This window comes from Glandiceps talaboti, chromosome 13 (assembly GCF_964340395.1).
Source record: "Glandiceps talaboti chromosome 13, keGlaTala1.1, whole genome shotgun sequence".
Lineage (NCBI taxonomy): Eukaryota > Metazoa > Hemichordata > Enteropneusta > Spengelidae > Glandiceps > Glandiceps talaboti.
The window spans coordinates 6,373,353-6,398,190 of NC_135561.1; the positions used below are offsets into that span (position 1 = coordinate 6,373,353).

Here is a 24,838-nt window from a genome sequence, read left to right on the forward strand (position 1 = left end):
TGTGATTCCGATTATGCTCAATTTTAGAATAGGTCGGGTAGGTAGATTTTTTATTTCATTTTATTTTCTGTGTGAGTGTCTAGTTCAGATTTTCCATTGTTTTCCAAATATGGTCTCTGTGTTGTTTATTTCTTCCTATCAGATGTACAGCCATTACAGATTGGAAGAACGGTTTTATTTGTCATTTTAAGTTGATATCAGTTTCCGCATCTATTATTTCTTGTGAGACTGCACAATTTTTGCGATTTTATTTATTTTTTTGTAGGAATTCGTAAAAAAATTTTTAGGGTCGGCAGTGAAATGCTAGGTGGGGTCGGGTAACTTGAACCAAAGAAATATTTTTTTTAGGTCTAAGACTAACTAATACTCCCCATACAGGAGGTCAAATATGTGCAATTGTCACGATCTACGTATACTGTCTGTCTCTCTGTATGCACTTACGTGCTTTGCAGAATTTCAATATTTCAACGTCCCTTATAGGTGTTCATATTAAATTTCCATCGTAAAAAATAGAACAGTGCTGATATGAACCGTATCTAGTTGACATTTCCATTGCCTTATGATAACACCCACCGGATACACCTACGGATAGAATGTAGGAAATTGTTATCTTATAAATGAATTTCTCCCTGATGTCGACTGAAGGAGTATATATTTAACATAATTAACTACCCGCTACACCATTTCCATATCCATCACATATGACTGATTGCAATAGATGAAGGGATGTGGTATAACGTTATGTATGTATGTATGTATGTATGTATGTATGTATGTATATATGTATGTATGTATGTATGTATGTATGTATGTATGTATGTATGTATGTGTGTATGTGTGTATGTATGTATGTATGTATGTATGTATGTATGTGTGTACGTATGTATGTATGTATGTATGTATGTATGTATGTACTTATGTATGTATGTATGTATGTATGTATGTATGTATGTATGTATGTATGTATGTATGTCTGTGTATGTGTGTATGTATGAATGTATGTATGTATGTATGTATGTATGTATGTATGTATGTATGTATGTATGTATGTATGTATGTATGTATGTATGTGGCTAGGTGTGTGTGTGTGTATGTATGTGTGTGTGTGTGTATGTGTGAATGAGTGCCTATGAATTCAACTGTGTCCCGAATTCCCGCATGACTCACTAGCCGTTACTGTTCTAAGTGTAAAATGTTAAATTCTCTCACAACCGCTAGTCTTACATATGTAGATGTACGAAATCGAAATAATCCTATTCAAAATGTTTTAATGAGGAGATTATACATATTACAATCCCAGATCATCTAAGAACAAGACCAAATGAAAAAAATAATAGAATTCGGGATTAGAAAGCCGAGGAGATATCAGCCACAAATTACCAATAAATGTGCAGCGCCGTGAAATGTATGTACATTCTCCACCCAATTATGTGTACCAGTATAATGATAGAGGGCGGACACATGCCGCAATGTATCGTCTCCTAAGACATCTAACGCCCTTCTCACATAAAGTTTAAGTAGGCATAAACATATTGCATTCCGCTCTCAGGTGTTGTAAAGGAATAACTTCGGAAATGACCATCTCTCAACGGAAGAGAATACGTGGAAGGGAATACGTCTGTACCACATATTAGTTATCGAAATCGAACAGCCCACGTGCTCGGCCTTTAAATAGTGCCGGTTGAACACATGTTCCTCATTTACCAACTACAACAGCAGAGCAGGCACTTAAGTTGCCCATCACGAAGTTTGCCATGTTCAGTAGTTATATCCCGCTAACTGATATACAGGTCTTTTTGGTTGCATTTTTGGTAAGTTTGTACGGTATACATCTCTTAGTGCCGCTGGTCTTTAAGAGATTTCCACCCGGTCCATGGGGCTGGCCAATTGTTGGATGTCTACCGTCTTTCATGGGAGGGGAACCACACCGGGTTCTAGCCAATATGGGAGAGAAATACGGTTCGGTGTTCAGCCTACGACTCGGGACAGAGCTTGTAGTGGTGGTGAATGGATACAAAGCGATTAGGGAAGCTTTGGTGAAGAAAGGAGAGTTTTGTAACAGTAGGCCTAGTATGCCTATTATGGAAAGAACTACCAAACAGTTAGGTAAGTTATGAATTACTGTAACAGTATTTCTTACATGTTATTGGTGTTTCCGACGTCCCTGAGACACGTACCACCATCCTCTCTAACACACGCCTTAAAAATTACACGATTGCAAACGTTACTATTAGAATTGGTTCTACAGCATTAAATTTTGTAATTGCACTCTGTGAAGTGTTGGCACAATTCTAGAACTATTTATAGTACCATTAATATTATTTTATCACTAATTTATACACAAGCTATAAAGTATTACCCAAGCGCACTTTTCAAAAGTTCACGGGGTGACACTGTTTGAAATCTAAGAAGCACTTGTTAACATCAACCACGAATGTTGAGGTCAATAGAAGGTCACGAATACAGCAAAAACTGCATCAGTGATAAGTTCGAACTTGTTAAAATTGCAAAGTAACCATCAATATCAATACCATAAGACATTTGCTTGGTTGATTATTATGGCATGGTTTCATGTCTGACTTTAATACATATATGGCGGTTATGACACATATTTTCGCCTGATCCTTCTTGATCGCGTGTTGTCCTAAGCGACCTTCAGCCAGTGAGTAGCTCCTAAATAACGCATGTCACCCAAACATAGACGTCACCATAAAGCTAACTCACCAGTATGTCTAGTGTGTGTGGGTGAAGTAAACAAAAATAATGATAACACCATTTGGCAATCACAGCTGGTGAGAAAACTTTCATGAAATGTACTATTTGCATGATAAGTAATATGATAGCGTTAAATCAAACTGAGTATGGTCAGTACTACTACTAGCTCATTTGTTGAAGTTTGTCTGAGGGTATGATATGTCCAAACTAGTTTCCAAACACTGGCCTAGCACAAGTGTTATCTTAACATTCCCTCTGAAGACATAACATTGATAAATAAAGTACAGCGGAATTTCAATTAAATTCTTTACCTCATATACTTTAAGAATATATTTATATTTATAGCTGTGTGGGTATTTTTACGTTTTTTATTTTTTTTTATTTCATTTCGTTTTGGTTGTATACTTTAATATGAAAGGCTATTTACAAAATTACAGTCGCTGACGTATGTTCAGTTATTCACACCAGTAAGCTTCTCGCAATTCTCGCTTTCATGCATTTTAAGCTAAACTGATTATGTTACCAGCGTTAACCCAATGACGTCATTGAGTAGTGGCGTTATTGAATCATGTTTGCCTATGCTAAGTGACATTTCTGTGTGTACCGTATAATGCTAAAGCATACAAGTTGCTTAAAAAGGTAATCACAATGCTATACTACTTAGATACTTTTTTCAATATTTTTTCAGCCAAGGAGAATACGAGTGACCTAAGGGGCCTTTGTCACTACGAGTCGCGAGACGAGTAGTGGCAACCCTTAGGTCACGAGTGTTTTCCGGCTGAATGAAGGAAAATATTGGAGAATGACATAATTATACCAGCGCCAGTAATATCAAAGAAAAATCGGGGAAAGTAATGGCAATTATAAACGTTTTGACTCATATTTCGAACACAGCGGAACCTGTGACGTAGACACTCGATGTCGTGACATAAACGCACGTTGTCGTGACGTAGAACGACCAACGTATATATTCCATATGTTTTGTTCAACTTAACTCGTGTATGGTATAATAGTTCTTGCATGATTCTAAAATTACCACTTTAAGTACTAGCACTAAAACGTTAACCTTTACGTGTTCATGAAAGACCCCACAACGTGAGCTTTATCTCAGATAGGATTCTGTACTTTTCAAGTTATGCCCGAGGAAACGAAAACTTGTACAAGTGAATGATTGCATTCAGAGCGTCCCGATAACTTGGGGCACATGGAAGTCTCATGAAATCCACCTGAATTCGATTTGTGTTATTCGCACTTGAGTATATTTGAGTACGTGTACACGTGACTGTGACATGTGCCCCCTCTCCTTGTTGACACAATGTCATTCAAGTACGCCAGTCCTGTAGTTGTGGTAGAGGTTAAAGAGCCCTCGACAGTGGAAACCTACACGAACCTTGCACTATTCAAGTACGGGGACTACTTAATTTAATCTCAACGGAATTATATTCTATCTCACCTAGTGATACAGTTAACGATAAAATGTACAGCACACTAGGGTGGTACGTCAGCGAAATGTGAAAATCTCACATCCCAAAATACAAGCATTACACCTATTGCCTTTATTTCAAAAGATAACACTGAATACCGAGGCAATTATATTGAAATTATAATTCAATCATAGTTCGCGGATACAACTTTACAATAGCTGTTTCGATAAAAACGTTTTTGATTCCTGCAATCAATACAAGATGGAGTAGAGCACATATACTATGTATAGTGTGTTCATTTATTGAACCAAAATTACACCTATTGCCTTAATTCCAAAAACTAACAGTAACTTTACAATTGAATTTGTATTGAATGTTACTGTTATATTAATAATAATAATGATGAAAATAATAATGTGCGTATCCATTTATGAACACGTCAGTTCACATTGTCTCTGTTGTACCTTTTGTAGACCGAGCAACTTTGTTGATATCTCTGTTCCTTTGGGGCTAAGCCTCTGACATACCGCGTATCTCTCTGTATCTTTACATCTTGCTTTCGCTTCTCTTTCCCAATCATCTCAGTCCATTTCTTTGTCAGCCTATATGTGCCCCTCCTCCCTCCCTCCCTCCCTCCCTCCCTCCCTCCCTCTCTCTCTCTCTCTCTCTCTCTCTCTCTCTCTCTCTCTCTCTCTCTCTCTCTCTCTCTCTCTCTCTCTCTCTCTCTCTCTCTCTCTCTCTCTCTCTCTCTCCCCCCAACGCATGCATAGCGATTTAATTAATTTATTTGATAGTGATTGTATTTGTATTATCCAACAATTAAAATGTGGAGAAAAATCTGCCAAACAATATAGTATATGAAAACAAGGAATGAACTGGAAGGTTCTTTAACTGTAATTACGCATGCGCAATACATGTATGGACATCATTTAGTTCAAGTGATGAAAGGGTGATTGGGATGGATACCATTAAAAGGTAAACGAAGTAAATTTAAAAGCAAACCTATCGGACGGCTAAGAGAAGGAAATACCACAAGCACATAACATATGAATATAATAAACCGTGGCTGTAGTTACTTGACATGATCCAGTATATAGGATAACAGGTTAAACGAGTAGCTCCTATCGCTATGTCACAGATTAAATATCTAGCATAGTTTAAGAATGTGTTAACTCGAGAAAGACAACTCACTACATTTTCTCATGAATAAGTGTAAGAAATACCACTGGAACGCGTGGGCGACAGCCTCCATAGGACGCATGCATGTAACAGACCTTTACGTTAACCCAACCACACTTTCACATTAGCCAATTCAGGACCCAGTTAATTATAGTTACTGAACGGGGGTTGTAAATGCTTACAAAAGTAAGACTCTATAGAAATGTGTTGAAAGTTTTATATTGTACAAAATGGAAATTATTTGTAGAGAAACAGTAATCAAGACATCACAGTTAGTGGATTGTCGAATCAACTTTTTTAACGCTGTGAGGAACTAAAATCTATATATGGAGCCTTGATTAAAGTAGAATGTTCTGTTATAGGCTGAAAAGACATCGTTTCCCTCTGGGGTGTGATTGTTTTTAAAAATTAACCAAAGATGCTCTGACAAGAAAATCTACAACAGAGAAATACATGTATGAGTAAATTGACGTATTTTTACCTTTCTGCACTTAGACGATGTTTAGGGTCGGTCGCGTTTATCACAAACACTATTTATTTTTATTTTTATTTGGCCTTATATCTCTGAGCTAGGGTGGCAAATAATCATCAACGTTATTTGTTGTAGGTATCGTCAGTGCATCCTATGGACGGGCTTGGAAGGAGCAACGCAAGTTTACATTAACCGTTCTGCGAAGACTTGGAATGGGGAGATCTATCATTCAAGACCGTGTAGTCGATGAATGCTCTCATCTAAACACAGAAATACGAAAACTGGAAGGACATCCGATTGATCCTACCCATTTATTAACAAACGCCATCAGTAATATTATATCGTCGATTATTTTTGGCAAAAGATTTGAGTATGACGACCCTGTCTTTAAACGACTTCTTTATCTTTGCAACAGAAACTTTGAATTGACCGGTAGCGTGGCAGTGTCGAATTTCTTTCCAATTTTACAGTACATACCAGTTGGACCGATGAGAGAAATTGTAGATAACTTTGAACTCTATCGGCAATTTCTGGAGGAGAAAATTGACGAACGTAGGATAAACTTTGACCCTAGTGATATTTGTGACATTGTTACTGCTTACCTCCATGAAATTTATGATCGGGAACATAGAGGTGAAGATATCGGAAGTTTTGATGCTGGTAATCTCTTTGCTGTTGTCAGTGATTTATTCGCTGCGGGCACGGAGACCGCATCTACGACCCTTCGCTGGGCAATGCTCTATTTAGCTACGCATAACGCTGTACAGGAGAAAATGCACAGAGAAATAATCCAAGAAGTTGGACCTAATAGGCTGCCCTCACTCGACGACAGACGCAATCTTCATTACACGGAAGCAGTTATTCAGGAGATCCAGCGTATCTCAAGATAGAGGCAGTACGCGCGTTGTCGAGTTTGCAGACATGAGAGTTGCCAGTAACGCATGTGACTGGTAAACAACGCCTGTGTCTGGTTTAATACATATTCGGGTTTACGCCTGCGCATTTTGCACACGTTACAATTTGTTTGTGTATATAGTTATTCACATCATGCACATGTGTCACTTGTACTTCACGTGCAGTGCTAGTGCTCCTTCAAGTCACAGAATTGTCTGTGTTCCAGTCTAGATGTATACATCGCGAGAGCGTAGTGCAAGTGCGAACCAGAGGTGCGAACTTTCACGGTAAGTTGACCCCTGTTCTTTCATCGACAAAAATGTACATGTGTCACTATTATTAGAAAAACTATGCGTGTGTCTGGATCACAACAACTTGTAATTGTGTGCTAATAAGTATACACTATTCCATGATGGCAATATTCTACTCTATTTCGACCGTAATACAAAACAATCAATATTGGCAGCTGAATATTCCGGAGCAATCGCCGGCAACGATAACTTTGAATATTGTATATACCCAAATAACGTCATTATTTTGTATGATCATCATAGATAGCATTCTTGAATAGAATCTTAGCTCACGTCACAAGGGACTGATTCTCCATTGTCAGAAACGTTTCCCGTAATATCAAGCAGGACATGCAGTTTAGAAAGTAGTGTGTTTGTCGCTAGTATAGACCCATCCCTATGCATTGTCTCACTCTGAGTTGTAACACATAAACACAGATAAAGATAAGATAACGAGGTGTAACATTTATTATGCGTACATGATTATGAATGCATCTTTATGCTCAAAATACAATGTACAAAGCAATTGACACAAGTACAATTAACATTCTGTGGGTTTAAAATGGGCCATATAATGAGTTTTGAATAAACACAGCTGTTGGAATGAACGATGTTTTGAAGAGAACCATGCAAGATTGTGTATACACAGACAGTTTTCTGAGCTTTCCTAGTGACTAGCATGAAGTTTAACAACAGACATTGATACTGGTAGTAGTACTGTATTCTCAGCTGTGTCTACAGTCAGTCAATCTTTACATGCATGGTAAAGCATACAAAAATAACATGCAGAAATAAAATGATTAAAATATATTCTTTTAACCAACTGATGGAGCACTGTTTACATCGACTAGAAAGTTTCCAAGAGGAAGTCTATCATCTGAGGTCAAAATATGCAGAAACTGAATGAAAATTTGAATTATCTAATGAAAAAGAAGAAGAATAAGTGCCTTTCTTTAATTTGTATAATGAGAATAAAGCATGAAATGATGAAATTCATCTTCTACCGCATAATTTGACAAAATTTAAAGATTCTTTCATCATGTACAGGAATCTTAGGAGTACACCATCTCCCCAACTCAATATAAATATTATAATCCAAAATTCTAAATTTAGTCACTAGTCTTCTACCAACTGGATTTTTAATTTGCAGAAGATGTTTCTCAAAACCAAAAGCTGTTTTAAATAATCCAGGGAAATAATCTAAATGTTCTCATTTTGTTTTTATTAGTACTTTTTTCTTCTAATGTCATTATGTAATTCCCTGTACCATGATTACAAAATTCTAGACATAAGTCATAAAATTATGATGAACCTTCCTAGTATAATTAAACCTGCAAAGATTTGACCACACACTGTTCTCATTATATTTAACAAGTAAGTTTCTAATAATAAAATATAAATACCCCATGTTGAATAACACATAGAACAAATGTAGGCTGCTCACAATAAATTGTCCATCGACAATTAATCTATACCAATACTTTAACAGAAGTTTAATTACAGTGAAATTAGTGGGGAAATGACCTAATTCTCCAACAATACCACATCTTGATATCTTATAAGAAACCCAAAGTAGAAATCTATAAAAAGAAAAAAAAAACATCAACAAGAATCTGAAAATTTCTCAATTTCATAACCCCAAACTTCACATCTGTAAGTCACAATAGCAACAATTAAACAATCAAAGAGATCTAAAGCCACATCAATAGAAATACTCTAGTTAGAAGAAATAGTTATACATGAACTTAAGAGAGCTCTCGTGGATTTAAACTTCAAGTTATTGAGGTTTTGTTTAAATTTACTGTTAGAAGAAATAATGATACCAAGAAAACAGTATTCTCTTAGGCTTACATTGTCGAGAGTAAAATTATAAAAAATAAAATTTGGATTTCCTGTATTTACATATGACCTTGATTTCTTAATGTTGATTATTATTTTCTACTTTGTACAAAATAATGTAATTTAAATAAACAACTTTGCAACTCAACTTTAATTTCTAGTGGTAGAGACTCATCAGGATATAAAAGACAATTCAGAGACACACTTGTAAGTTTCACAGGGCTATCATTCTTGACAAAACAAGCTCTTTCCAAACTGGTGGATTCTAAATCAACTCTTTCCTTGTTTTTGACCTTCCTTTACCAATCTTAGACTAAAGTACTAAAATTTATTACAAAAATGTTCGCAATTTTCGTTTTAAACATGTACAAATGTAACTACATTTTTGTATGAGGCCAGACACCAGAGTTATACCTAGCCTTACAAACTATGCTCTATTCCAAATTCATTCATGCTACAACAACACTGTCACTGTTTCTCACCTACTTCTATACATCTTAGTCTAAACTATTAAAATTTATTAGAAAAATGTCAGCCATTTTGATTTTTAGCATGTAACTAGGAGACCAGACACCAGAGTTACCTAGCCTTACAAACTATACTCTTTTCCAAATTGATTCATGCTACAATAACACTGTCACTGTTTTTCACCTATTTCTATCCATCTTAGACTAAACTACTAAAATTTATTAGAAAAATGTCCACCATTTTGATTTTTAGCATGTAACTAGGAGACCAGACACCAGAGTTACCTAACCTTACAAACTATACTCCTTTCCAAATTGAATCATGCTACAATAACACTGTCACTGTTTTTCAACTATTTCTATCCATCTTAGACTAAACTACTAAAATTTATTAGAAAAATGTCAGCCATTTTGATTTTTAGCATGTAACTAGGAGACCAGACACCAGAGTTACCTAACCTTACAAACTATACTCCTTTCCAAATTCATTCATGCTACAATAACACTGTCACTGTTTTTCACCTATTTCTATCCATCTTAGACTAAACTACTAAAATTTATTAGAAAAATGTCAGCCATTTTGATTTTTAGCATGTAACTAGGAGACCAGACACCAGAGTTACCTAACCTTACAAACTATACTCCTTTCCAAATTGAATCATGCTACAATAACACTGTCACTGTTTTTCAACTATTTCTATCCATCTTAGACTAAACTACTAAAATTTGTTAGAAAAATGTCAGCCATTTTGATTTTTAGCATGTAACTAGGAGACCAGACACCAGAGTTACCTAGCCTTACAAACTATACTCTTTTCCAAATTCATTCATGCTACAATAACACTGTCACTGTTTTTACCTATTTCTATCCATCTTAGACTAAACTACTAAAATTTGTTAGAAAAATGTCAGCCATTTTGATTTTTAGCATGTAACTAGGAGACCAGACACCAGAGTTACCTAGCCTTACAAACTATACTCCTTTCCAAATTGAATCATGCTACAATAACACTGTCACTGTTTTTCACGTATTTCTATCCATCTTAGACTAAACTACTAAAATTTATTAGAAAAATATCCGCCATTTTGATTTTTAGCATGTAACTAGGAGACCAGACACCAGAGTTACCTAACCTTACAAACTATACTCCTTTCCAAATTCATTCATGCTACAATAACACTGTCACTGTTTTTCACCTATTTCTATCCATCTTAGACTAAACTACTAAAATTTATTAGAAAAATGTCAGCCATTTTGATTTTTAGCATGTAACTAGGAGACCAGACACCAGAGTTACCTAACCTTACAAACTATACTCCTTTCCAAATTGAATCATGCTACAATAACACTGTCACTGTTTTTCACCTATTTCTATCCATCTTAGACTAAACTACTAAAATTTATTAGAAAAATGTCCGCCATTTTGATTTTTAGCATGTAACTAGGAGACCAGACACCAGAGTTACCTAACCTTACAAACTATACTCCTTTCCAAATTGAATCATGCTACAATAACACTGTCACTGTTTTTCAACTATTTCTATCCATCTTAGACTAAACTACTAAAATTTATTAGAAAAATGTCAGCCATTTTGATTTTTAGCATGTAACTAGGAGACCAGACACCAGAGTTACCTAACCTTACAAACTATACTCCTTTCCAAATTCATTCATGCTACAATAACACTGTCACTGTTTTTCACCTATTTCTATCCATCTTAGACTAAACTACTAAAATTTATTAGAAAAATGTCAGCCATTTTGATTTTTAGCATGTAACTAGGAGACCAGACACCAGAGTTACCTAACCTTACAAACTATACTCCTTTCCAAATTGAATCATGCTACAATAACACTGTCACTGTTTTTCAACTATTTCTATCCATCTTAGACTAAACTACTAAAATTTGTTAGAAAAATGTCAGCCATTTTGATTTTTAGCATGTAACTAGGAGACCAGACACCAGAGTTACCTAGCCTTACAAACTAAACTCTTTTCCAAATTCATTCATGCTACAATAACACTGTCACTGTTTTTCACCTATTTCTATCCATCTTAGACTAAACTACTAAAATTTATTAGAAAAATGTCAGCCATTTTGATTTTTACCATGTAACTAGGAGACCAGACACCAGAGTGACCTAACCTTACAAACTATACTCCTTTCCAAATTGAATCATGCTACAATAACACTGTCACTGTTTTTCAACTATTTCTATCCATCTTAGACTAAACTACTAAAATTTATTAGAAAAATGTCAGCCATTTTGATTTTTAGCATGTAACTAGGAGACCAGACACCAGAGTTACCTAACCTTACAAACTATACTCCTTTCCAAATTCATTCATGCTACAATAACACTGTCACTGTTTTTCACCTATTTCTATCCATCTTAGACTAAACTACTAAAATTTATTAGAAAAATGTCAGCCATTTTGATTTTTAGCATGTAACTAGGAGACCAGACACCAGAGTTACCTAACCTTACAAACTATACTCCTTTCCAAATTGAATCATGCTACAATAACACTGTCACTGTTTTTCAACTATTTCTATCCATCTTAGACTAAACTACTAAAATTTGTTAGAAAAATGTCAGCCATTTTGATTTTTAGCATGTAACTAGGAGACCAGACACCAGAGTTACCTAGCCTTACAAACTATACTCTTTTCCAAATTCATTCATGCTACAATAACACTGTCACTGTTTTTACCTATTTCTATCCATCTTAGACTAAACTACTAAAATTTGTTAGAAAAATGTCAGCCATTTTGATTTTTAGCATGTAACTAGGAGACCAGACACCAGAGTTACCTAACCTTACAAACTATACTCCTTTCCAAATTGAATCATGCTACAATAACACTGTCACTGTTTTTCAACTATTTCTATCCATCTTAGACTAAACTACTAAAATTTGTTAGAAAAATGTCAGCCATTTTGATTTTTAGCATGTAACTAGGAGACCAGACACCAGAGTTACCTAGCCTTACAAACTATACTCTTTTCCAAATTCATTCATGCTACAATAACACTGTCAATGTTTTTTACCTATTTCTATCCATCTTAGACTAAACTACTAAAATTTATTAGAAAAATGTCAGCCATTTTGATTTTTAGCATGTAACTAGGAGACCAGACACCAGAGTTACCTAGCCTTACAAACTATACTCCTTTCCAAATTGAATCATGCTACAATAACACTGTCACTGTTTTTCACGTATTTCTATCCATCTTAGACTAAACTACTAAAATTTATTAGAAAAATGTCCGCCATTTTGATTTTTAGCATGTAACTAGGAGACCAGACACCAGAGTTACCTAACCTTACAAACTATACTCCTTTCCAAATTGAATCATGCTACAATAACACTGTCACTGTTTTTCAACTATTTCTATCCATCTTAGACTAAACTACTAAAATTTGTTAGAAAAATGTCAGCCATTTTGATTTTTAGCATGTAACTAGGAGACCAGACACCAGAGTTACCTAGCCTTACAAACTATACTCTTTTCCAAATTCATTCATGCTACAATAACACTGTCAATGTTTTTTACCTATTTCTATCCATCTTAGACTAAACTACTAAAATTTATTAGAAAAATGTCAGCCATTTTGATTTTTAGCATGTAACTAGGAGACCAGACACCAGAGTTACCTAGCCTTACAAACTATACTCCTTTCCAAATTGAATCATGCTACAATAACACTGTCACTGTTTTTCACGTATTTCTATCCATCTTAGACTAAACTACTAAAATTTGACAGAAAAATGTCAGCCATTTTGATTTTTAGCATGTAACTAGGAGACCAGACACCAGAGTTACCTAGCCTTACAAACTATACTCTTTTCCAAATTCATTCATGCTACAATAACACTGTCACTGTTTTTCACGTATTTCTATCCATCTTAGACTAAACTACTAAAATTTATTAGAAAAATGTCAGCCATTTTGATTTTTAGCATGTAACTAGGAGACCAGACACCAGAGTTACCTAACCTTACAAACTATACTCCTTTCCAAATTGAATCATGCTACAATAACACTGTCACTGTTTTTCAACTATTTCTATCCATCTTAGACTAAACTACTAAAATTTGTTAGAAAAATGTCAGCCATTTTGATTTTTAGCATGTAACTAGGAGACCAGACACCAGAGTTACCTAGCCTTACAAACTATACTCTTTTCCAAATTCATTCATGCTACAATAACACTGTCAATGTTTTTTACCTATTTCTATCCATCTTAGACTAAACTACTAAAATTTGATAGAAAAATGTCCGCCATTTTGATTTTTACCATGTAACTAGGAGACCAGACACCAGAGTGACCTAGCCTTACAAACTATACTCCTTTCCAAATTGAATCATGCTACAATAACACTGTCACTGTTTTTCAACTATTTCTATCCATCTTAGACTAAACTACTAAAATTTGTTAGAAAAATGTCAGCCATTTTGATTTTTAGCATGTAACTAGGAGACCAGACACCAGAGTTACCTAGCCTTACAAACTATACTCTTTTCCAAATTCATTCATGCTACAATAACACTGTCAATGTTTTTTACCTATTTCTATCCATCTTAGACTAAACTACTAAAATTTATTAGAAAAATGTCAGCCATTTTGATTTTTAGCATGTAACTAGGAGACCAGACACCAGAGTTACCTAGCCTTACAAACTATACTCCTTTCCAAATTGAATCATGCTACAATAACACTGTCACTGTTTTTCACGTATTTCTATCCATCTTAGACTAAACTACTAAAATTTATTAGAAAAATGTCCGCCATTTTGATTTTTAGCATGTAACTAGGAGACCAGACACCAGAGTTACCTAACCTTACAAACTATACTCCTTTCCAAATTGAATCATGCTACAATAACACTGTCACTGTTTTTCAACTATTTCTATCCATCTTAGACTAAACTACTAAAATTTGTTAGAAAAATGTCAGCCATTTTGATTTTTAGCATGTAACTAGGAGACCAGACACCAGAGTTACCTAGCCTTACAAACTATACTCTTTTCCAAATTCATTCATGCTACAATAACACTGTCAATGTTTTTTACCTATTTCTATCCATCTTAGACTAAACTACTAAAATTTATTAGAAAAATGTCAGCCATTTTGATTTTTAGCATGTAACTAGGAGACCAGACACCAGAGTTACCTAGCCTTACAAACTATACTCCTTTCCAAATTGAATCATGCTACAATAACACTGTCACTGTTTTTCACGTATTTCTATCCATCTTAGACTAAACTACTAAAATTTGACAGAAAAATGTCAGCCATTTTGATTTTTAGCATGTAACTAGGAGACCAGACACCAGAGTTACCTAGCCTTACAAACTATACTCTTTTCCAAATTCATTCATGCTACAATAACACTGTCACTGTTTTTCACGTATTTCTATCCATCTTAGACTAAACTACTAAAATTTATTAGAAAAATGTCAGCCATTTTGATTTTTAGCATGTAACTAGGAGACCAGACACCAGAGTTACCTAACCTTACAAACTATACTCCTTTCCAAATTGAATCATGCTACAATAACACTGTCACTGTTTTTCAACTATTTCTATCCATCTTAGACTAAACTACTAAAATTTGTTAGAAAAATGTCAGCCATTTTGATTTTTAGCATGTAACTAGGAGACCAGACACCAGAGTTACCTAGCCTTACAAACTATACTCTTTTCCAAATTCATTCATGCTACAATAACACTGTCAATGTTTTTTACCTATTTCTATCCATCTTAGACTAAACTACTAAAATTTGATAGAAAAATGTCCGCCATTTTGATTTTTACCATGTAACTAGGAGACCAGACACCAGAGTGACCTAGCCTTACAAACTATACTCCTTTCCAAATTGAATCATGCTACAATAACACTGTCACTGTTTTTCAACTATTTCTATCCATCTTAGACTAAACTACTAAAATTTGTTAGAAAAATGTCAGCCATTTTGATTTTTAGCATGTAACTAGGAGACCAGACACCAGAGTTACCTAGCCTTACAAACTATACTCTTTTCCAAATTCATTCATGCTACAATAACACTGTCACTGTTTTTACCTATTTCTATCCATCTTAGACTAAACTACTAAAATTTGTTAGAAAAATGTCAGCCATTTTGATTTTTAGCATGTAACTAGGAGACCAGACACCAGAGTTACCTAGCCTTACAAACTATACTCTTTTCCAAATTCATTCATGCTACAATAACACTGTCAATGTTTTTTACCTATTTCTATCCATCTTAGACTAAACTACTAAAATTTGATAGAAAAATGTCCGCCATTTTGATTTTTACCATGTAACTAGGAGACCAGACACCAGAGTTACCTAACCTTACAAACTATACTCCTTTCCAAATTGAATCATGCTACAATAACACTGTCACTGTTTTTCAACTATTTCTATCCATCTTAGACTAAACTACTAAAATTTGTTAGAAAAATGTCAGCCATTTTGATTTTTAGCATGTAACTAGGAGACCAGACACCAGAGTTACCTAGCCTTACAAACTATACTCTTTTCCAAATTCATTCATGCTACAATAACACTGTCAATGTTTTTTACCTATTTCTATCCATCTTAGACTAAACTACTAAAATTTGATAGAAAAATGTCCGCCATTTTGATTTTTACCATGTAACTAGGAGACCAGACACCAGAGTGACCTAGCCTTACAAACTATACTCCTTTCCAAATTGAATCATGCTACAATAACACTGTCACTGTTTTTCAACTATTTCTATCCATCTTAGACTAAACTACTAAAATTTGTTAGAAAAATGTCAGCCATTTTGATTTTTAGCATGTAACTAGGAGACCAGACACCAGAGTTACCTAGCCTTACAAACTATACTCTTTTCCAAATTCATTCATGCTACAATAACACTGTCACTGTTTTTACCTATTTCTATCCATCTTAGACTAAACTACTAAAATTTGTTAGAAAAATGTCAGCCATTTTGATTTTTAGCATGTAACTAGGAGACCAGACACCAGAGTTACCTAGCCTTACAAACTATACTCTTTTCCAAATTGAATCATGCTACAATAACACTGTCACTGTTTTTCACCTACTTCTACCCATCTTAGATTAAACTACTAAAATTAATAAGAAAAATGTCAGCCATTTTGATTTTTAGCATGTACATGTAACTGAGACCGGACACCAGAGTTACATGTACCTAGCCTTGCAAACTTTGCTCTTTTCCAAATCTCATTTAACAGAAACATAACTAGCAAAAGAAATCATGATCAAATACTACACCAATACTTTGACCATAAATATTTGCAAGTTTTAGAGTTGAACAATAAATGTATTAATCCTTTGTTAACTTTCTTATCTCTTACAGGTTTGTTACACAGTACATAACAGATGTCCTATTCAAAGAAGCTGTTGTTTTGCTCGTCTCTAAGAGAAAAAAAATAACTTCAGACTCTATGTGTAGTAAAACAGAAATTTAGATCTTAAATCAATTAGTTGTGCACAAGGACATGAGCTCTATTTTGAACATTTTTAATACAATTGAAATGAAGAGTGTGTGTGTGTGTGTGTGTGTGTGTGTGTGTGTGTGTGTGTGTGTGTGTGTGTGTGTGTGTAAACAACTTAGTCGAAAACTGCAGTCCGATTTCTTTGATACTTGGTGGTCATGTTATATTGGATGTCTAGTAGTGAAATTGTTCAAATGAAAATGATCACATCAGATATATGGGTTTTGGGTCAAAAATGTGATTTTTGTCAAAGAATTTAAACTACAAAACTACTGGGCAGATTGGCCTGAAATTTGGTGGGAAGATTCTCAGGGGTGTGTAAATTAAGATTTGTTCATGACATGATGTTTCCATGTGTAATATGCAAAGTAGGGCTTTTTGGTTAAAAACCTACAATTCCAAAACTACTCAGTAGATTGGGCTGAACTTTTAACAGGGATGTATCTGCCGGTGTATAGATGAAGAAATATTAAGCATATAATGATCTCATCAGTAACATCCAAATTAGGTGTAAACATGTAAATTGGTCAAAAATTTATATCTCAAAAAGTACTTGGTCAGGGAAACTGAAATTTGGTGAGATGGTTCTAGAAGTGTTGTTCTGCAGATTTCCTTTAGAATAGTTTGATACAATTGGCCCTAGCAACCATGACCATGGCCTTAGCAACAACCAAATGGCAGTATATTTTGGTTAAATAAGAACACCATCTGGTAGGCAGTTAGTAAACATTCAAAAAATGTATGCAAATATCCCTAGCAACAGTGGCCCCGCCCATGGCAACAGCCCAATAATCACATATGTGACAAACATAACATGGTTGGATAGGCAACTGGATAGTCATTCAACAAATGAACACCTATTTTTAGAATGGACTAGCATATGGATAAATATTTTAAAAAACTACAGTTGTGCTACATCGCCATTGGCAGTATTTTGGAAAACAATAGTTGTGCTACAATGCCATTTTATATTTCTTTTTTTCTAAATATTTTTTTTCATATCTGAGGTAGTTATGTTTTTCATTGTTCTCCATATGCTCTCTGTTTTTGGTTTCTTCTCATCAGATGTACAGTCATTACATTTTGGAAGAAAAGTTTTATATTGTCTTATTAAATTGATGTCAGTTTGTGCATCCACCAATTCTTGCGAGACTTGATGTTACAATTTTTTTCTTGAACTTGTTAATAAAAAGGTTAGGGTCGGCAGTGAAAAACTAGGCAGGGTCAGATAACCGGAATCAAACAATTATTTTTTTTATTGCTTTAAGAATTATTCAGAACATGATGATTCCATTATTGATATGCAAATTATGGCTAAAATGTGTCTTTTTGGTAAAATAATCTTTAATTCCAAAAGTAATGAGCTGGAAATTAATTTGAATGGCTCTTGGGGTATATAGATGAAGAAGTGTTAAGCATATGATGATCTCATCAGTGACATGAAAATTAGGTATAAAAATGTGAATTTTGTTTAATCTTGTCTCTTGGCTCTCTTCGTTGGTGTAAACACACATGTGTTTTTGTAATTTGTACTTCAAGCACTTGTTAAATGAGAATGTTAAAAGACACAATCTTTTGTCATTAGAAAAATTTTGGATATTGCAAAGAGATATAGTCATATAACTTAAATCATGGATAATATTAATAAGTAATAAAATGTAAAATGAACAGAAAACCAATGTGGACTTCTATATATCTGACAATTTTACATGTTATACACAGAGTGAAGCTAGCATGTAAGTGGTGAATGATTTCATTTTATTTGATTCAGTTTTATTTTTTGTTGTTGAATGAGACTGATTTTAGGGAGCGATCAGATTTTACGCTGACTGTTTGTTCACCCCACCCCTGCTGACAAATAAAAAAACACTGCCCCCCCCCCCCCCACATCTGTTGACAAGAAATATTCTTGTTCTTTCTTGCAATATATAAAGCTCTTTAGGCAGGAACCCTATGAGAAGTATGATTGTCTGTTCATAGCTGTGCAAAATATTCATGGTTTTAGTAACCAAAAGTTCTAGGATATCTCTTACATTGAGTGAACTATTATCATTATAGATTAATTCAGCTAATTATAAAGTACATTATTAGAAATGAAATTAACATAATTGTAAACCTAGGGGTTTCAGTAAGTTTCAAAGTAGGGAGAGAACTTGAAAAAGTGTCGGGAGAAGTGCATGCTATGCCCATGCGTGCATGCTATACAAGTGGGAGGGGGTGTCCCCCTCCCATGGTAAGATCTTTTGAAAAATGAACACCTTTTGGAGGCCATTTAGAGCACCATTCATAAGTAAAACACAACTTAGTTATATCATAAAAGTATCACTAATTTTAGGGTTTCAAAAGTTTAAATCATTTCAAGTCATATTGACACAAATGATAATGAAAAAAAGATCAAGTACAAAGTATAGTATAGTTTGTTTTATTTATTTACTTGCCCTATGTGGGCTTACCAAGTGAACATTTTGTTCAATACAAATACATCCACTGGGCTTATAATAGTGTATGGTACTATACTATAAACTATACAAGACTATATACTATATACTATGCTATGCTATATACTATATACTATATTATACTATACTATATACTGTACTATAAAATATACTGTACAATACTATACTATAATATTCTATACCTATACTATATTATATAGTATATAGTCTAGAATGGTAGTCTAGTATAGTATAGTATAGTAGAGTATAGTAATGTATACTATATGGTATATAGTCGTGTAGTATAGTAGAGTATAGTATATGGTATATAGTATAGTGTAGTATAGTAGAGTATAGTATATGGTGTATAGTAGAGTATAGTATAGTATATGGTATATAGCATAGTATAGTATAGTATCGTATATAGTCAAGTATAGTATATAGTATAATATAGTATATTATATAATATAGTATATATATGGTGTATAGCATGATAGCATAGTATAATATAATATAGTATAGTGTGGTATAATATAGTAGAGTAGAGTATATGGAATATAGTATAGTGTAGTGTAGTGTAGTATAGTATAGTATTAAATCAAGTATAGTATAGTATATCATATAGTATGGTATATAGTAAATTATAGTGTATAGTATAGTATAGTATATGGTATATAGTATAGTATACTCTACTATATAGTATAGTATACTATATACCAGACTATACTATATACTGTACTATATAGTATACTATACTATATTATACTATACTATATAGTATACTATACTATACTGCATGTATATACTAAACTATACTATACTAAACTATACTATACTATACTGTACTATATACCAGACTATAATGCTATATTGCTATAATGCTATGTACTGTACTATATATTAAACTATACTATATACTATGTATTTTATTATGCTATATACTATATACTATACTTTACTATTCTGCACTATACTATACTGTACTATACTACACTATACTATACTATAATATACTACACTGTACTGTACAATGTACTATACTATATTATACTATACTATGCTATGCTATATACCATAAACTATACTATTTTATACTATACTATATACTAGACTATGCTATATACTGTACTATATACTATACTATATTATACTGTATACTATACTATACCATACTATACTATACTATACTATACTATACTATACTATTCTATACTACTAGTATACTATATACTATACTATATACCATACTACATAGTATAGTATACTATATACTGTACAATACTATACTATATTATTTGATACCTATACTATAATATATAGTACATATTATATATAGTCTAGTATAGTACATTATATAGTATAATATATAGTATAGTATACTGGTAGTATAGTATAGTACATAGTATAGTATAGTAGAGTATATGTTATTTTGTGTAGTATAGTATAGTACATAGTATAGTGTAGTATATATTATAATATAGTATACTGGTAGTATAGTATAGTATATAGTATAATATAGTAGAGTATATAGTATAGTGTAGTGTAGTATAGTATAGCATAGTATATCATATAGTATGGTATATAGTAAAGTATAGTATATGGTATATAGTATAGCATATCATAGTATAGTATTGTATATTATATTATATAATAGTATAGTATATTATGGTATAATATACTAGAGTATAGTAGAGTATGTGGAATATAGTATAGTTTAGTGTATAGTATAGCATACTATACCATACCGTACTATACTATATACTGTACAATACAATACTATAATATTATTCTATACCTATACTATCATATATAGTCTAGCATAGTATAGTATAGTAGAGTATAGTAGAGCATATGGTATATAGTATAGCATAGCAAAGTATAGTATAGTCTAGTATAGTATAGTATAATATACTAGAGTATAGTAGAGTATACGGAATATAGTGTATAGTGTATATTATAGTGTAGTGTATAGTATAGCATACTATACCATACAGTACTATATAATATACTCTACTATATACAGTACAATAATATACTATAATATTATTCTATACCTACACTATTGTATACAGTATAGAGTCTAGTATAGCATAGTATAGTATAGTATAGTATAGTGTAGTAGATTATAGTATAGTAGAATATATGGAATATAGTGTATAGTGTATATTATAGTGTAGTGTATAGTATAGCATACTATACCATACAGTACTGTATAATATACTCTACTATATACTGTACAATAATATACTATAATATTATTCTATTCCTACACTATCGTATATAGTATAGAGTCTAGTATAATCTAGTATAGTATAGTATAGTATAGTGTAGTAGATTATAGTATAGTAGAGTATGTGGTATATAGTATAGTATACAGTCCAGTATATTGATGGCGCAAATCGAGAGATCTGATTGATCTAGGCATCGAACTAGCGCGTCTAAACTGAGCGATAATGCACAGTTGGCACGTGTCCAAATTTTGATGTTCTCTCACTGTTCGTCTACGAACAGTATAGTCCGCGCAGGGATGGGGGCACAAATGAAACCAGAAAATGTTGCGTCATATCAGTTTCAATATACTGGTATAATATAATAGCGATAAACCACCCCTGGGAATGGTATACCACTCTGTTTTGACCAGTGAACGAAATATATTGAGTTCACTGCTCAAAACCGAGTGGTATACCATCCCCAAGGTGTGGTTTATTGCTTAAGTATACTATAGTATAATAGAGTATAGTAGAGTATATGGTATATGGTATAGTGTCGTGTAGTATAGTATAGTATAGTATGGTATAATATACTAGTATATGGAATATAGTATAGTATAGTGTAGGTTATAGTATAGCATACTATAGCATACCTATACTATTGTATATAGTATATAGTCAAGCATAGTATCATATAAAATTAGTATAGTATAGTATAGTATAGTATAGTATAGTCAAGTATAGTATCGTATAGTATAGTATAGTATAGTATAGTATAGTATAGGATAGTATATTCTAGTATAGTATAGTATGGTATAATATAGTAGTGTATAGTAGAGTATATTGAATATAGCATAGTGTAGTGTTGCATAGTATAGTATATAGGCAAGTGTAGTATATAGTATAATATAGTATATTATATAGTAGAGTATATAGTATAGTATAGTGTATCGTATATATTATAGCATAGGATAGTATTGTATAGTATATGGTATATTATACTATACTGTACTATATAGTAGACTATGATATATACTATACACTGTACTATATAGTATACTACACTATATTATACTATATTATATACTATACTATACTATATACTATAGTATACTATACTATACTATATATTATACTATGCTATATACTATATATTAAACTATACTGTATTGTACTATATACTACACTATGCTATTAACTATGTATTTAACTATGCTATATACTATATACTATAATATACTAAACTAGACTATGCTATACTATATACTATACTAGACTGTACTATATACTATACTAGACTATACTATACTAGACTATACTATGCTATGCTATACTATACTATATACTACACTACACTATACTATATACTCTACTCTAATATTCTATACTATACTATTCTATACTATACTATATACTAGACTATGCCATATACTGTACTATATACTACACTATACTATACTATTCTATACTATACTATACTATACTATATACTACACTATGCTATATACTCGTGTACTATATACTATACTATATACTGTACTATATACTTGTCTTTACTATAAAATATATACTATACTATACAATACTATACTATATACTAGACTATACTATGCTATACTGTACTATATACTAGACGATGCTATATACTGTATACTGTACTATATATTTTAATATACTATATATGATAAACTATATTATGCTATACACTATACTATACAATATACACTGTACTATACTATACTATACTATGCTATATACTAGACTATACTATATACTATATTCTGTACTATATACTATACTATACTGTACTATGCTATACTATACTATGCTATACTATACTATATACTATACTATATTATACTATACACTATACTGTACAATATACACTGTACTATACTATACTATACTATGATATATACTAGACTACGCTATATACTATATACTGTACTATATACTAGACTATACTATCTAATGTACTATATACTATGCTATACTATACTATATACTACACTGCACTATACTATATACTCTACTCTAATATACTATGCTATTCTATACTATACTATATACTAGACTATGCTATATACTGTACTATATACTACACATTATACTATACTATACTATACTGTACTGTACTGTACTGTACTGTACTATACTATATTATACTATATTATACTATACTATACTATACTATATAGTATAGTATACAATACTGTACTATACTATATACTAGACTATACTATATTCTGTACTATATATTATACTATACTATGCTATACTATATTATGCTATACTATACTATACTAGACTATACTATATACTATACTATACTATACTATACTATACTGTATTATGCTATACTATACTATATACTAGACTATGCTATATAATATATTCTTTACTATATACTATACTATACTATACTGTACTATACTATACTATACTATACACTAGACTGTGCTATATACTATATATTGTACTATATACTATACTATACTATACTATACTATACTATAATATACTATACTATACTGCACTATATACTAGACTATGCTATATACTATACTATACACTACACTATACTATACTATTCTATACTATATTATACTATATACTAGACTATGCTATATACTGTACTATATACTGTACTGTATACTTGTCTTTACTATATACTATACTATATACTATATACTAGACCATTCTATACTGTACTGTACTATATACTATACTATACTATACTATACTATACTATACTATACTATACTATACTAAATACTAGACTACACTATATACTATACTATGCTCTATACTATATACCATACTATACTATACTAAGCTATATACTGTACTATATAGTATACTATGCTATATCATACTATACTATACTATACTCTACTATAATCTATACTATACTTTTCTATATACTATACTATACTATATACTATACTATACTAGACTATACTATATAATAGACTGTGCTATATACTATATATTGTAATATATACTATACTATACTATATTATACTGTACTATACTATACCATAGTATATAGTATAGTATACAATACTATACTGTATTATACTATACTATACTATACTAGACTAGACTATATTCTGTACTATATATTATACTATACTATATTATACTATACTATGCTATATTATATTATGCTATGCTATACTATACTATATACTATATACTGTACTATATACTACACTATACTATACTATACTATACTATACCATACTATATACTAGACTATGCTATATACTGTATACTGTACTATATATTATACTATTCTATATTATACTATACTATGCTATACTATATTATACTATGATATACTATACTAGACTATACTATACTATATACTATACTATACT

General features: G+C 32.2%; 1 pseudogene across 1 annotated transcript in view; it reads left to right on the forward strand.

Annotated features, from left to right (window-relative positions):
• Positions 1-1,647: 1,647 nt before the first annotated feature.
• LOC144444733 (cytochrome P450 2U1-like) overlaps positions 1,648-24,838 on the forward strand; it is a 32,229-nt pseudogene continuing 9,038 nt past the window's right edge. The window contains exons 1-2 of the transcript XR_013481864.1: positions 1,648-2,106; positions 5,926-6,682. The product of XR_013481864.1 is annotated as a cytochrome P450 2U1-like (transcript). The remainder of the gene's footprint in view (positions 2,107-5,925; positions 6,683-24,838) is intronic.